We start from the raw sequence: 12,872 nt of genomic DNA, 5'->3' as shown, positions 1-12,872 counted from the left end.
TTCTTTATTATATCAATGCCTATTAATGATTCCACCATGTTCTGATCCTACTGACCCTTCTTTATCAACCTTCTCTCCTCCAACTTCTCCATCCTCATCTCTTGGAGGAATCTCTAATTCCCCCAGAACGGAGATCCACTTATAGATTATACTGTTTGGAGCTTCTGAGATTTGGTCACATTTCTCTAAAGAGGGTCAGCTTTTTCAAGAGAGGTCATTCATCTTTGATCCAGGAAATCTACTTTATTCACGTTGAGCCTAGGACTTGATCTTTATGAGTTTTCTATATCTTTGGAAGCTCCACTGACTCTTCCAAGCTACTGGGCTGCTATTCCATAAGTACCCTTCTGATGGTATAAATGGTCTTGTGGAAGTCTAAGAATTAATGTTTGATACATCATTTCATTATTTCTCATGACCCTCAGTAGCTTTTTCCCTGAGTTCCTGTTCTTGGTGTGAAAGGTAGATATAAACAATTAACTCAACTATGGCTGGTTGACCCAAACTATTTCTCTTGTTTGTTGTGAAACTGAGTATGAGAGGACAAGGCTATTTCAGAGAGACAGAGAAAACCAATGCTACTTGAATATAAGAAGCATTGACCAACAGTTGCCAAGAGGCAATCTATTCACATTGTGGACCAGAAATATTTTTTGGATCAGTTCATGTCCAGTCCACACAAGCTTGGTGACTTTTGCTCTTAAAGACCCATTTCTGGGAGTTTTTCTGGACCCTGTGCCCTACATGAACTTTCCAAGCTACAAGGAAGGTCCACATAAAGGTTTGAGATGGCAAGCCTCTATTAGTAGCCTTAAAAACTCAGTATGCTTTAGTTAACTCAAGTTTGTCATTATTTCATGTGTTTTCAGAGAGGGTAGTATCTGAGGTGCCCATGCCCACTGGGATCCTCCACACTGGGGAAGTAGTAAGCACAGCCCTAGACCAGGTTGTTGTGTGTAAAACCTTTGAAATTCCACACAAACCCAATGTCCAGCTAAAAATGTGTGATGGGATCCACTCAGGTTAGGAAGATAGGATGTCGAAGAGCTTACCCTGTACTTCCTCCCATACCCCATTATGTATCAGTTTTCAGGGGAGACAATGACCCATCTATTCAGGAAAAAATAATAATATTTAAACTCCATGATTGCAATGTTTACATTCTGCCAAACATTTCCCTTGGAAATAAAAGCAAGGGAAGTAGATGAGAAACATTTATTAAGCACCATTTATTATGTGCTAGGTATAATGCCAGCAGCCATACATTTATATAACCTCATTTGACTCAAGGTTGAAAAATTATTATTATTTGCTTTTTACTTAAAAAAAGTTTATTTGTTTACTTTGAGAGAGAGAGAGTGAGCAGGGGAGGGGCAGAGAGAGAGAGATAGAGAGAGAGAATCCCAAGCAGGCTCCACACTGTCAGCACAGAGCCATCGTGGGGCTTGATCTCACAAACCGTGAGACCATGCCTGAGCTGAAATCAAGAGTCAGACGCTTAACCAACTGAGCCACTCAAGCATCCCACTTTTTCCTTTTTTTTTTTATTGAGGTAAACATACATATAGCAACATGTGCTAATGTTAATTACATAGTTTGATGAATTTTTATTTATGCATACATTCATGGAACCAGCTCCCAGATGAAGACAGAGAACAGTTGCAGCATCCTAAGACTCGATCATATCTTTCCCCCACCTCTGCCTCCTTATATCTGTCAATACCACTGACCTCTGCTAGAGGTAACCACTTATCTGACTTTTATCTCCCGAGATTAGTTTTGGCTGTATTTGAATTTATATATACTTTTGTTCCAAATGCATGTGTTTCCATCCCCTATGTGTTATTGCCTGTAGCTGTAAAAGATTATTTTTTTAAAGAAAATCAAACATCCTTCAGGCTACAGTGAAGCATTCTACATCATGATAGTGATTTGATTGATCTTGTCTGCTGGGGAAATCAACTAGATGTACTGCTTAGAGAAAGCCAAATAGTTCTTGTATATTTATATATATAGTACATTAGAAGATAGTACATAAAAATACAATTGAGTATTGCACGTGGAGAGAAGCTATATAAGTCTTGGTCATTCAAACTGTAATGATATTCATTTATTCTGGGTTCCAGTTACTTAAAGAAGTGATTGTTCCCAAACCCTAATTTGAAAATGGGAATACATGCATTTAGGACAAAATTTAAAGGATACTAAGGTTTGTCTGCAAGTGTTAACAACATGGTTATTTATAATAGCTCTGAACTAGAAACAACCCAAATATCCATCAACTGGTGAATGGATAAATAAATTGTGTTATATCTATACTATGAATTATTACTCAGCAATAAAAAGGAATAAAATATTAATTCATGCAATAACATGGGTGAATTAAACAGATACTAAACATAAAGGTCAAATGCTAATTACTATATGGTTTTATTTGTATGACATTCTAGAAAACACAAAACAATCGTGACAGAGAGCAGATGAGTGGTTGCCTGGGGCCCTGGTAGAAGGTGGGGTTGACTGGGAAGGAGCAAAAGGAAATTTGTAGGGTGTTAGAACTGTTGTATATCTTGGTTTAGTAGTTACATGATTACATTATTATATACATTACCCCAATTCATTAAACTATGTACCCAAAAATGGGAGAATTTCAGTGTATATAAAGCATACCTCAATAAATCTGTAAAAATTTACAACCATGCAAAATGGTATAAACAATGAAAAGTAATTCTCCCTCCACAGCTGTCTTTTAACTCCTTTGTCCCTTAGTCTATGTATCCCCACCTACCCAACCCTGTTTACCTTTTGTAGTGGTTCTTTAGATTTACATAATGGGTTCCTGGGTAATTTGAAAATTAGGCTAAGAATATCAGAATTCAGATGTCAAATTTTGATTACTGACATCATAAAGAGGTTCCCAATATTATTTGACCATATGCTGAGAAGGCCAGTCTGTTTCTTGGTGCCCCTTACTGAATGCTTGCTATGGAAAAGCCATTTTTTGCAAGGCTTCTCATTCCATTGTCACCACAACCCTCTGAAATGTGTATTAATATCCTTGTTTGATAAATGAGGAAACTGCAGCCTAGACACATATAAGTAAAAATGTTACCAGCTAGTGAATATACAAGGTTACCCAGCCAGTAAGGGGCAGAGCTGGGGTTCAAATCCAGATCTGTCACAGGCAAACACAAAGTTCTCAATCCATAACACACTGAGCAATGCTGCTGTCTTGATTTGGAAGGGTGAGATGGAAGGAGGATCCACTGGGTCAACAGAGTAGTCTGTGTGATCTCCTTTCTAAATCCTATAGTTGTTTCAGCTGAAACCCAGAACAACTTGACCTCTTCTATCTTTACTCCACTCCCCTTCAGATTCTTTGATTAGTACTAGTTCTCAAAACAGGAATATTTTAATTTAGTCTTATTATATGAAATTCCTTGGGGCGTCAGCTGTTTTCATCTTTGTTTCTTATTCAATGAAAATTAATTCTACTGCAAAAAATAAAGGTCTTACTTATGTGTGAAATGTCTTTTTCAGTCTACATTAAAACTATATCAAATTTATTTTCCCCACTCTCTGCAGCAGGAATAGGGGAAAGTTCAATAATGAAAAAGCTCTTCTGTTCCAAGGAGCACCTTCTCCTTAAAATAGTACCCTCAAGGGACACAGGCAGGCAGACACGCTTACATTGGCCAAAAGATCAGCTGCAAGAGTTTTAGCAAAACAAATAAATCTTCTGAGCCCTATGGGTCATACCTGTTCTTTTGCTTTAATCTCTCTTCAGTTGAATCTGGCAAAGACAAGGTCAGATATTGGCACAATATTGGAAATGACTTCAACTTGTAAAGAAAAAGGAAGGAATGCAGTGAGACTGCCATTGCCAAAAACATTCCAATGCTCTTTTAAATTCTCTGGTATTATGCTATTCTCCCCTGCCCTCTTCAGTCAGTGGTCTGGCCTCACTCCTAAAGCAGTGCACTACAATACAATGTCAACTCCAGGAAATTCATGTCAAAATTTCTATAGCTAGTTGAGCATCCGTTCTGAATGTGCTTTTGTTCATCAGTGGGTGTGTGGGACGAGCAGACAGCTGGAATATTTTCTAAATGCAAAGTTAAATCTGTACTGTCAAAAAGTGCCAGCAGCCTCATATTGTTGAGATTGAGGGTCCGCCAGCCTTCCAGCTTCCATGCTCCATGAGCAGGGACAATGTCACAGTTGCTATTGTATCCCTGGTGCCTTAGCTCTCTGTCCTGCACATAGAAGGTGCCCCCAAATAAAGCCATCTAACCCAACTTGGTGCCAGAGGGGAAGTGTCCTCCTGTATGGGCTGGGCAGGAAAGGAAAGAGGCCAGCTGAGACTTGGACAGCCTGGGGAGTGTTTGCCCCTTTTCAATGTGGCAGCAACCACTTAGGTCATCTGATGGATGCCACGTGGTCCTGGCACTTCTACATTTCAAGTTTTTGAGAGAATTCAGGAGTCTAAATTTTTATGTGAAATTTCTTGAATTATGTTATGCTATTCAGGCAAAATATTTGTCTACCAGCTGAATTGGACTTAAAGGCTGCCAGCTTGGACTCCTTTCTAAGTATTTAAAGGATCTAAAGATTTATTTTGGTCAAAAACCAAAAGCTTGTTTCATAGAATAACTTAAAATAAGTTTTAATCACATTTCCCCCAAGTGGTGGTGCTTTCACTAGAAATGGGGCTTGGTACTAGGAGCTCACAAACTGGTATGGCCCCATTTGTTGAACTTACGCATTTTCCTTAGTGCCCACACCCCTTTCCTTCTCTTCCCTTTCCTCCTCGCTGGGATGGTGAACTCTGGCGTGCTCTGAGACCCTTAGGGTTTAGTTCCTACCCCAGAGGTGACTGGAAGCCTGTGGTCCATTTCAGGCATAGCCTGACCCACATTATATCTTTTTCCTGCTCCCTTGGCCTCCTCTCTCTGATGGCTTTTCCCTACCAGCCTTTAAACATGCTTATGTCTCTCTAAACTTAAAACAAAGTAAAACAGCCCTCCATCAAACCCCACATTCCTATCCAGCTATGGTCCAAGCTCTTTGCACCCTTCATCATCAATCTTCTTGAAGGACTGTCTACACTTGCTACCTACACATCCTTCCTCTATTGACCCCTGAAATTTGGCATTCATCCCTATCACACCTCTGATAGGAATTTTGCCAAGGTCATCAGGGATTGCCAAAGATATTTCCCAGGCCTTCTTGTCTTGATCTTTCAGTATCATTGACTTTGTTGATTAATTCTTCCTTCTTCATTTACCTAGTTTTCCTTTGACTTGTCTGATTGCTCATTCTCAGGCTCCTTTGGTGTTTCTTCTTCTGGGGGCTTAATACTGATGACTCTCAGAGTTCTAAGCCTCCTTCTCTTCTAACTCTACACACCTCCATGGATGATCTCAACTTACTCCCCTGGCTTATGCTGTGACCTATATGCTAGAGGCTCTGATGGTTTAATCACTAGCTCAGATTTCTCTCCTGAACTCCAGGGGGATTATCCCACTCCCTCAGGCACCTGCACCTCAACATGTCCAATACTGAACCCCATACTTTTCCTCTTCCAGAACTGCTCTTCTTCCGCTGGTTTTCAGAGAATGGCACCCCTATCTACCTGGTGGCTGAACTCAGAGACCTGAAAATCATTCTCGACTCCTTCTCCTTCACATCCCTCTCCTATCAGTCACCAGGTTCTGTGACTCTATCTCCCAACCATCTTTCAGATCTCTCCCCCTTTCCCCATCCTGATAAGACTCTGGGGAAGGTCACCATCATCTCTTGCCCAGATTATAGCAATAGCCTCCAAGTAGGATCCTCTTCCTCTAGTTCGTCCACCCCTCCTCACCACTCCTTTATCAATACTGTAACTAGGTTGACCTTTACCTTTATTTTCTTCATATATATATATATATATATATATATATATATATTTATATAAATTTGTATCAGAGAAACTGTAACAAAAATCAAATCCAACCATCTCGCTCTTTTCCTTAAAGCTCTGTGCTGTCTCTCCTAACATGGTTTACAAGGCCCAGGATAGCCTGGTCGGGGGTTAGCCTCTCCAGCCGGTCTCCATCCTCTATGCCAGGCCCACCCATACTAACCTCCTCGTAATTTCTGCTTTCTTAGACCTCTAGGCCATTGTGCCTCTTCCTCCATTCAACACTTTCCTGGCTCTCACTTTACCTGGCTGGCTTCTGCTTATCCTATTGACTAGGAGAAATCTCTGATGTGAGGTGTCCTCCCTGGCCTTCCTTGTCATACTGCTCTCCCCACATGGCTCCTCCCTTACAGTGTTGTAATGGCTGTTTAACTGTCCATTCCCCTCCTAGATTATAAGCTTCAAGGAAGGAAGAGCCATGTCTCTGTTCATTTTTTTTTTTAATTTTTAAAAAAAAATTTTTTTTTTTAATTTTTTTTTCAACGTTTACTTATTTTTGGGACAGAGAGAGACAGAGCATGAACGGGGGAGGGGCAGAGAGAGAGGGAGACACAGAATCGGAAACAGGCTCCAGGCTCCGAGCCATCAGCCCAGAGCCCGACGCGGGGCTCGAACTCACGGACTGCGAGATCGTGACCTGGCTGAAGTCGGACGCTTAACCGACTGCGCCACCCAGGCGCCCCTTTAATTTTTTTTTTTTAACGTTTTATTCATTTTTGAGACAGAGAGAGACAGAGCATGAACGGGGGAGGGGCAGAGAGAGAGGGAGACACAGAATTGGAAGCAGGCTCCAGGCTCTGAGCCATCAGCCCAGAGCCCGACGCGGGGCTCGAACTCACGGACCGCGAGATCGTGACCTGAGCCGAAGTCGGCCGCCCAACCGACTGAGCCACCCAGGCGCCCCTCTGTTCATTTTTTAAAATCCCCTTTCTACAGTAGATGCTTGGCCCATAATAGAGTAGACTAGGTTTTTTTTTTTTTTTTTAAGTTTATTTATTTTGAGAGAGAGAGAGAGAGAGAGAGAGACAGAGCACACAAGTTGGGGGGGGCAGAGAGAGGAAGAGAGAATCCTAAGCAGGGTCTGTACTACCAATGCAGACACTGATGTGGGCTTGAACCCATGAACTATGAGATCATGACCTGAGCTGAAGTCAAGAGGCAGACTCAACTGACTGAACCACCTAGGCGCCCCTAGATTAGGTGTTTGATGTGTGTGTGTGTGTGTGTGTGTGTGTGTGTGTGTGTGTGTGTATGTATTAACAAATGAATTCCCAAGAACTCTTGAGTGACATTCTCGGATAAATGTCCAGTGGTGTATTGATTCCTGAAAGCCAAATGTGCTTTTGGTGATGTCACATTGGTAGCTTGAAGTTAATCATGGTGGATGTATTTATACCATGAAAATTGGTAACCATTATAAATCAGGGCTCTACTCTCCTCCTCACCCTGTCCCTAATGGGTTTACTGGCGTACTGCTATATATATGGCTTTAGAGAGATATATATATATTGCTTTAGAACCCCTTAGCAATGGCTTGGAAGTGATTCATTGTCCCAAACATACAATTTGACAATTTAGTAATAATAATAATAATAATAATAATAACAACAAATACCATTTATTTTTTATTTTTTTATTTTAAAATTTTATTTATTTTGCGAGAGAGAGACACAGAGAGAGTATTTGTGTGTGTGTGCATGTGTGCACACCAAGGAGGGGCAGAGAGAGAATCCTAAGCAGGCTCTGAGCTGTCAGCACAAGCCCAACTCGGGGCTGGATCTTATGAACCATGAGTTCGTGACCTGAGCCGAAATCAAGCGTTGGACACACCTAAGTGACTGAGCCACCCAGGTGTTCCTAACAACTACCATTTAATGACCATTTAATGAATTGTATGGTACTGTGTACCAAACCCTGTGCTTAGTACTTTACATACTCAATCTTGTTCAGTCTTTGTAACAAAGCAGGCAAAGTGGATATTATTAGCCTACTCTACAAAAGAGGACACTGAGAGTGAGATTTATCCACTCAGCTGGCAAGTCGAGATGGAGTTGGATGCCAGAGCTGACCACTGAGCCAGTGATCTTAACTCCCCTCTGCTCAGCGTTTCACAGCTGGTGCCTGGAACTTCAGTTCATATTTCTCACCCTCATTTCTCCAAAGCTGTCCCTGGGTTTTTGGCTGAATCTCACAGCTAACCCTCTAGTTGATTGGAAAAATCAACTACCACCCATGAATAATAATCTTGCATTAGGCTAACCAAGATCTTGACAGGCATTTCATCCAAGATTGAGAAATAACGAGGGTTGTAAGAACTGGGTGTCAGCAACAGTGATATTTTGAATTGAGACAGTGATTTTAGTTTCTTGATGACATAATGGTGGAAATTGTTCTTAAATAGAACTTTTCCACCTGCTGGGATAATATGGTTAGTAAGTGTATTCAGGGTTTAAGTGCTGTAGGGAAGGTGCCAGCCAACCATCAAACGTATGACCTGAAGCCATCTCCCCAGCATCCCTTCACAATAATGCTCTAATACTTGGTGGTTGTAGAGTGGTGGCTTCTAATGTGGAATCTAGATAATGTCCATACACAAAAGCCTGTCTATTTGCAAGGTTCCCTGAAGAGGGCAATGGGCACACTGGATGCTGCCAATGCTGCTTTATAATCACAGCCCAGACCTTGTCATTGCTTGAAACTGCTTCTTTTATGAAATCCCATTAGCGTCCACATACTACAACCCTCCTCTCTCCCCTTACTAAATCTCTTTGTTCTTCAGCTGCATGAAGGCTCCAGTGTAACTGTTCCAGTCTAACCAGCTTTCCTGGCTTACTTTCTTTCTTTCTTTCTTTTTTTTTTTTTACTTTTCATCTATTTTTATTGCTTTTTTTTTCAATATATGAAATTTATTGTCAAATTGGTTTCCCTACAACACCCAGTGCTCATCCCAAATGGTGCCCTCCTGAATACCCATCACCCACCCTCCCCTTCCTCCCACCCCCCATCAACCCTCAGTTTGTTCTCAGTTTTTAAGAGTCTCTTATGCTTTGGCTTTCTCCCACTCTAACCTCTTTTTTTTTTTTACTTCCCCTCCCCCATGGGTTTCTGTTAAGTTTCTCAGGATCCACATAAGAGTGAAAATATATGGTATCTGTCTTTCTCTGTATGGCTTATTTCACTTAGCATAACACTCTCCAGTTCCATCCATGTTGCTACAAAGGGCCATATTTCATTCTTTCTCATTGCCTGGCTTACTTTCTGATACAGCCTTAGATCCATGGTCAATCTCTAAGATGGTTTCTTACCAACAATTCTCAACTGCCTGGTTTTTCTTCTGTACTTGCTGTACAGTTCACATCTCTCTGTTAGTCTAACAATTTCCACTCTCTTCTGCACAGTGGAGACTCTTATATAACCTTGCCCAATGACCATGGCTCCATGGAAAGAGCTGGTTTCCAGCATCTTCTAAGTTTCTCAGTGCTACCCTTGAGGTCTTTTTTCCCAGATACCTTCCTTTCCAAATTCCCATTGTTGGCTGTTTACTGACTTCTCATCTCTTCTTTGAGCCCCATCCCCATGCCCTTCAGTCACTGCAGGGAGGACTAGATCTTTCCTTTTTCAGAGGCAATAGAAGTCCTTAGATGTGAACTCTCCCTTTCACCTTTAAACTTGTCTATAAAAGTATTTCTTTCCTTCCTTCCTGTTTTAAAAAAAGAGCTGCCCTCTCATCCCTATAAAGCTGATTCCTTCCCCTGTCCCATTTAGTTTTCTTAATTGTTTAAAAATGTAAATGTGATGATGTCATTTCTCTGTCTGACTAGACATTCTGATTTCTTGGTCAACAGTATTTTTTAAAAACCACCCAGGTGAAACACACTGTACACACTGTATGTTAGCCAATTTGACAATAAATTATATTTTTAAAAAAACCACCCAGGTGATTTGCTGTGTCTTTTATGGCACTTCATTCTGTTCTCCTCCTTGCTCTGCACCTTCACTTCTACTCTCCAATCTTCAGAAGTCTACCTCTTTTCCAAACTTCAGGTTTCAGTTCAAATGTCACTGTCTATTGGAGGTTGTTTTCTGCCCCAGCACCCCATTTGCTTCATTCATGATACATACTACGGTTTATGTTGTTGGACTGTTTCCTTGTTTTTTCTACCTGTCTTCCTACTGCTAGGCTGGAAGCTTCCTGGGGTGAGAGCACCATCTCTGTAGTTCACCACTGAATCCCTAAAGCCAAACAGAGTCTGACATATTTGCATTCACTAAGGATGTGAGGAATTAATAATAGGTAAGGAATTGCTTCTGATCCTGCCTTCTTATGGGGGCTTGTACCATTGATTTTCTTTTCTTTCTAGGATCTTTAGGTTTTCTCCACTGATCCATTTTCTCAGTATAAAAACATACTCAAAGCCTTTCCATCCAAAATCAAACATATATAGGAAATTTGTCTTGGCACCCCTCTTTACTTAACTTTAGTCTTTTCTTTTTTCTTCTACGAAGAGAGGAAATTTAGCCTGAGGACTGGAAAGTTGGGGTCTGAAATCAGATTGCCTGGATTCAAATCCTGATGTTACCTACTAGATTTGAGGTCCTGAGCAAGTTCCTTCACTTCCTTGTGCCTCATTTTCCTTATCCATCAAATAGAGATAGTAATAGTACTTTTCCCAAGGAGTTGCTATCAGGATTAAGTGAGGTACTGTATACCTCACTTGGGTTCTAGTAAGCACTCTGTAAATATTAGCCATTATTATTACAACTCTGGATTCCTTAGAGTCATCATCTCCATTGACTGTTTCTACCATCTCCAACTTTCTGGAACCCCTCAAACCATTTATATTATTCTTTGTCCTGCAGCATTATCTAATTCTCACTTCACTTGATCTGGTTGAGGCAGGGGACTCTATTGAGCATTGCCACCATCTTTCCCCTTTTTCTGCTTACAACTTGCTTTTCCTTACTCCCACCTTTCTGAATGCCCCTTCCCCAGGTTTCTTCACTCATTTCTTCTTGTCTCTTGACTCCAGAGCTTTGTCCTCAATCTTCTTGTCTTTTCACTTTTTGCATTGTCCTTGGGCAGTTTTGTCCACTTCCATGGTTTACAAACAAGTCTTTGCTGATGAAAACTTTTAAATCACTACCTTTACCCCAACCTTTCTCCTGAGCTACAGACCAGTAGTGACAAGTGTCCCTGAGGCACCTCCATTTGGAGGTCCTACATGGATGTCAGATTCTCCATATCTAAACCAAACACCTTAACTTGTCAGCACAGTCTCCTTCAATTTCTATCTCAATACTTCCTGTAAGATGTTTGCTCTCTGAACCATAAAGCAAATCCTCTGAATGCTAAACAAATGGCTGCATTTCTTTTAGGAACAAAGGAACAAGAGTTGAAGGTTATTAATTACCTCCCCCCCCAATTAAGTATAGTATTGTACAGTGGAAAGAGAACAGACTTTGGAATTAAATAGACACTAGTTTTAGTCTTAGCTCTAACCTTTACAAGCTGTGCGATTTAAAATGGGGATGATAGTGCTTACCTCTCAAGGTTGTTAGGATGAGCAAATAAAATGAGAGTGCAAAGCACTTGATACATAATAGATATACATCAAGTGGTAGCTTCATGTTTTCTTACTTTAGACTTACAACCTGCTTCATATGCTTATGTATTTTGAGTTCATAAATTTTCTCTGACCAGGGCCAGTGGTTGATGGAGTTGTTGGCACCAAAATGTCTAATTATTGTCTATTTGGAGACAACTGTGAACACAGCCTCTTGAATGGAGTTAACCAGCCAAGGTGAGATACCCCCATTGGCACATTTTCTAAGGGATTAATTAGTGTGTTTTCTTACACATCAAGTTACATGGTAATTCCTTTGCCTGCTGCCTTGTAAAACAACTCTTTGAAACTCTTTCCTTTTAACTTTCCATGTTAAATCTAAATGGGTCTAGTTCAGTACATTGATGTCACAACTGTTCAAATGATAATCAGTGTAGCTCAATGGGGCGGAGTGGGACTTAGGGGGTAGAGAATGTTCACTGGGGTGTACAGAAGCCAATGCAAGTTGGATGGAAATTTTGTGAAATGTAAGGTTGTTGTTTTAGTGAGCTGATTGTGATCTGTATGTTTTTCATGGTCTTAGAGATAGTAGGGTCCCAAACATTTCCAGGTATGTTGTATTTAAGTTCAGTGCAGAGGGTGTTTGCATATCAAACCAAGTGATCCTCCAATGAGTAGAAAGTCCTGGTGATGGTGTTGGGGTGGGGTGGATGTCTGGCCAAAGCTGAATGTGGTGCTTTTTCCTATGTTGGGATGCTTTCATTACAGTCTCTGCAACAGCTGGTCACAAGGAAGTGGAAGACAAGGGTGTATAATGTATAGTACCTGTAATAACCACCAAGCACTCACTTCTAGCTCCTCATCTTATAAGAGAAACTGCAGTCGCTGGGTCACTGCAAGCGCAAAGCCATTGCCAATGTAGAAAGGATGGGTTAGCATAGGTTATTGTGAATCAAAAATGTCAAAGAAAATTGCACCAGATGGAGTTAGACAGACAAGGAAGACTTTATTCAAAATGACTGTAGAGTAGAGAGAGAGAGAACTCAACTCTGCTGAAACAAAAGGGGGAGAGTTTTTAGTTCTGGGATGAGCTAATGTAGGAGTACTGAGGGTGTTCGAAGGGAAGTTGGTTCAATGTGATGGTGTTTGCTAGTTGGTGCTCAAGGAAGTTAGACTCTGACTCTCCCACAAAGACTGGGAGATAGGGGCATTATCTTTCTGGATGATTACATTTCAAAGGAATGGCTCCCAGGTCCATGATAAAGACTTCCCTGGGTTGTATAAGTGGCAAGAGGCTGTGAGAAGATGTACATCTTCTCAGAGAAAGAATTTATAATTACAAG

At 40.9% G+C, this 12,872-nt stretch overlaps 1 pseudogene; it reads left to right on the top strand.

Annotated features, from left to right (window-relative positions):
• LOC124524382 (microtubule-associated proteins 1A/1B light chain 3B-like) overlaps positions 1-12,872 on the top strand; it is a 43,299-nt pseudogene that overhangs the window by 12,368 nt on the left and 18,059 nt on the right.

Source organism: Lynx rufus, unplaced genomic scaffold, assembly GCF_022079265.1.
Source record: "Lynx rufus isolate CCGP_SWC_20201006 ecotype Redwood Valley unplaced genomic scaffold, mLynRuf1.p SCAF_10, whole genome shotgun sequence".
NCBI lineage: Eukaryota > Metazoa > Chordata > Mammalia > Carnivora > Felidae > Lynx > Lynx rufus.
The sequence above is the reverse complement of the archived record's forward strand: the minus strand, read 5'-3'. Positions and strand labels throughout refer to the sequence as shown.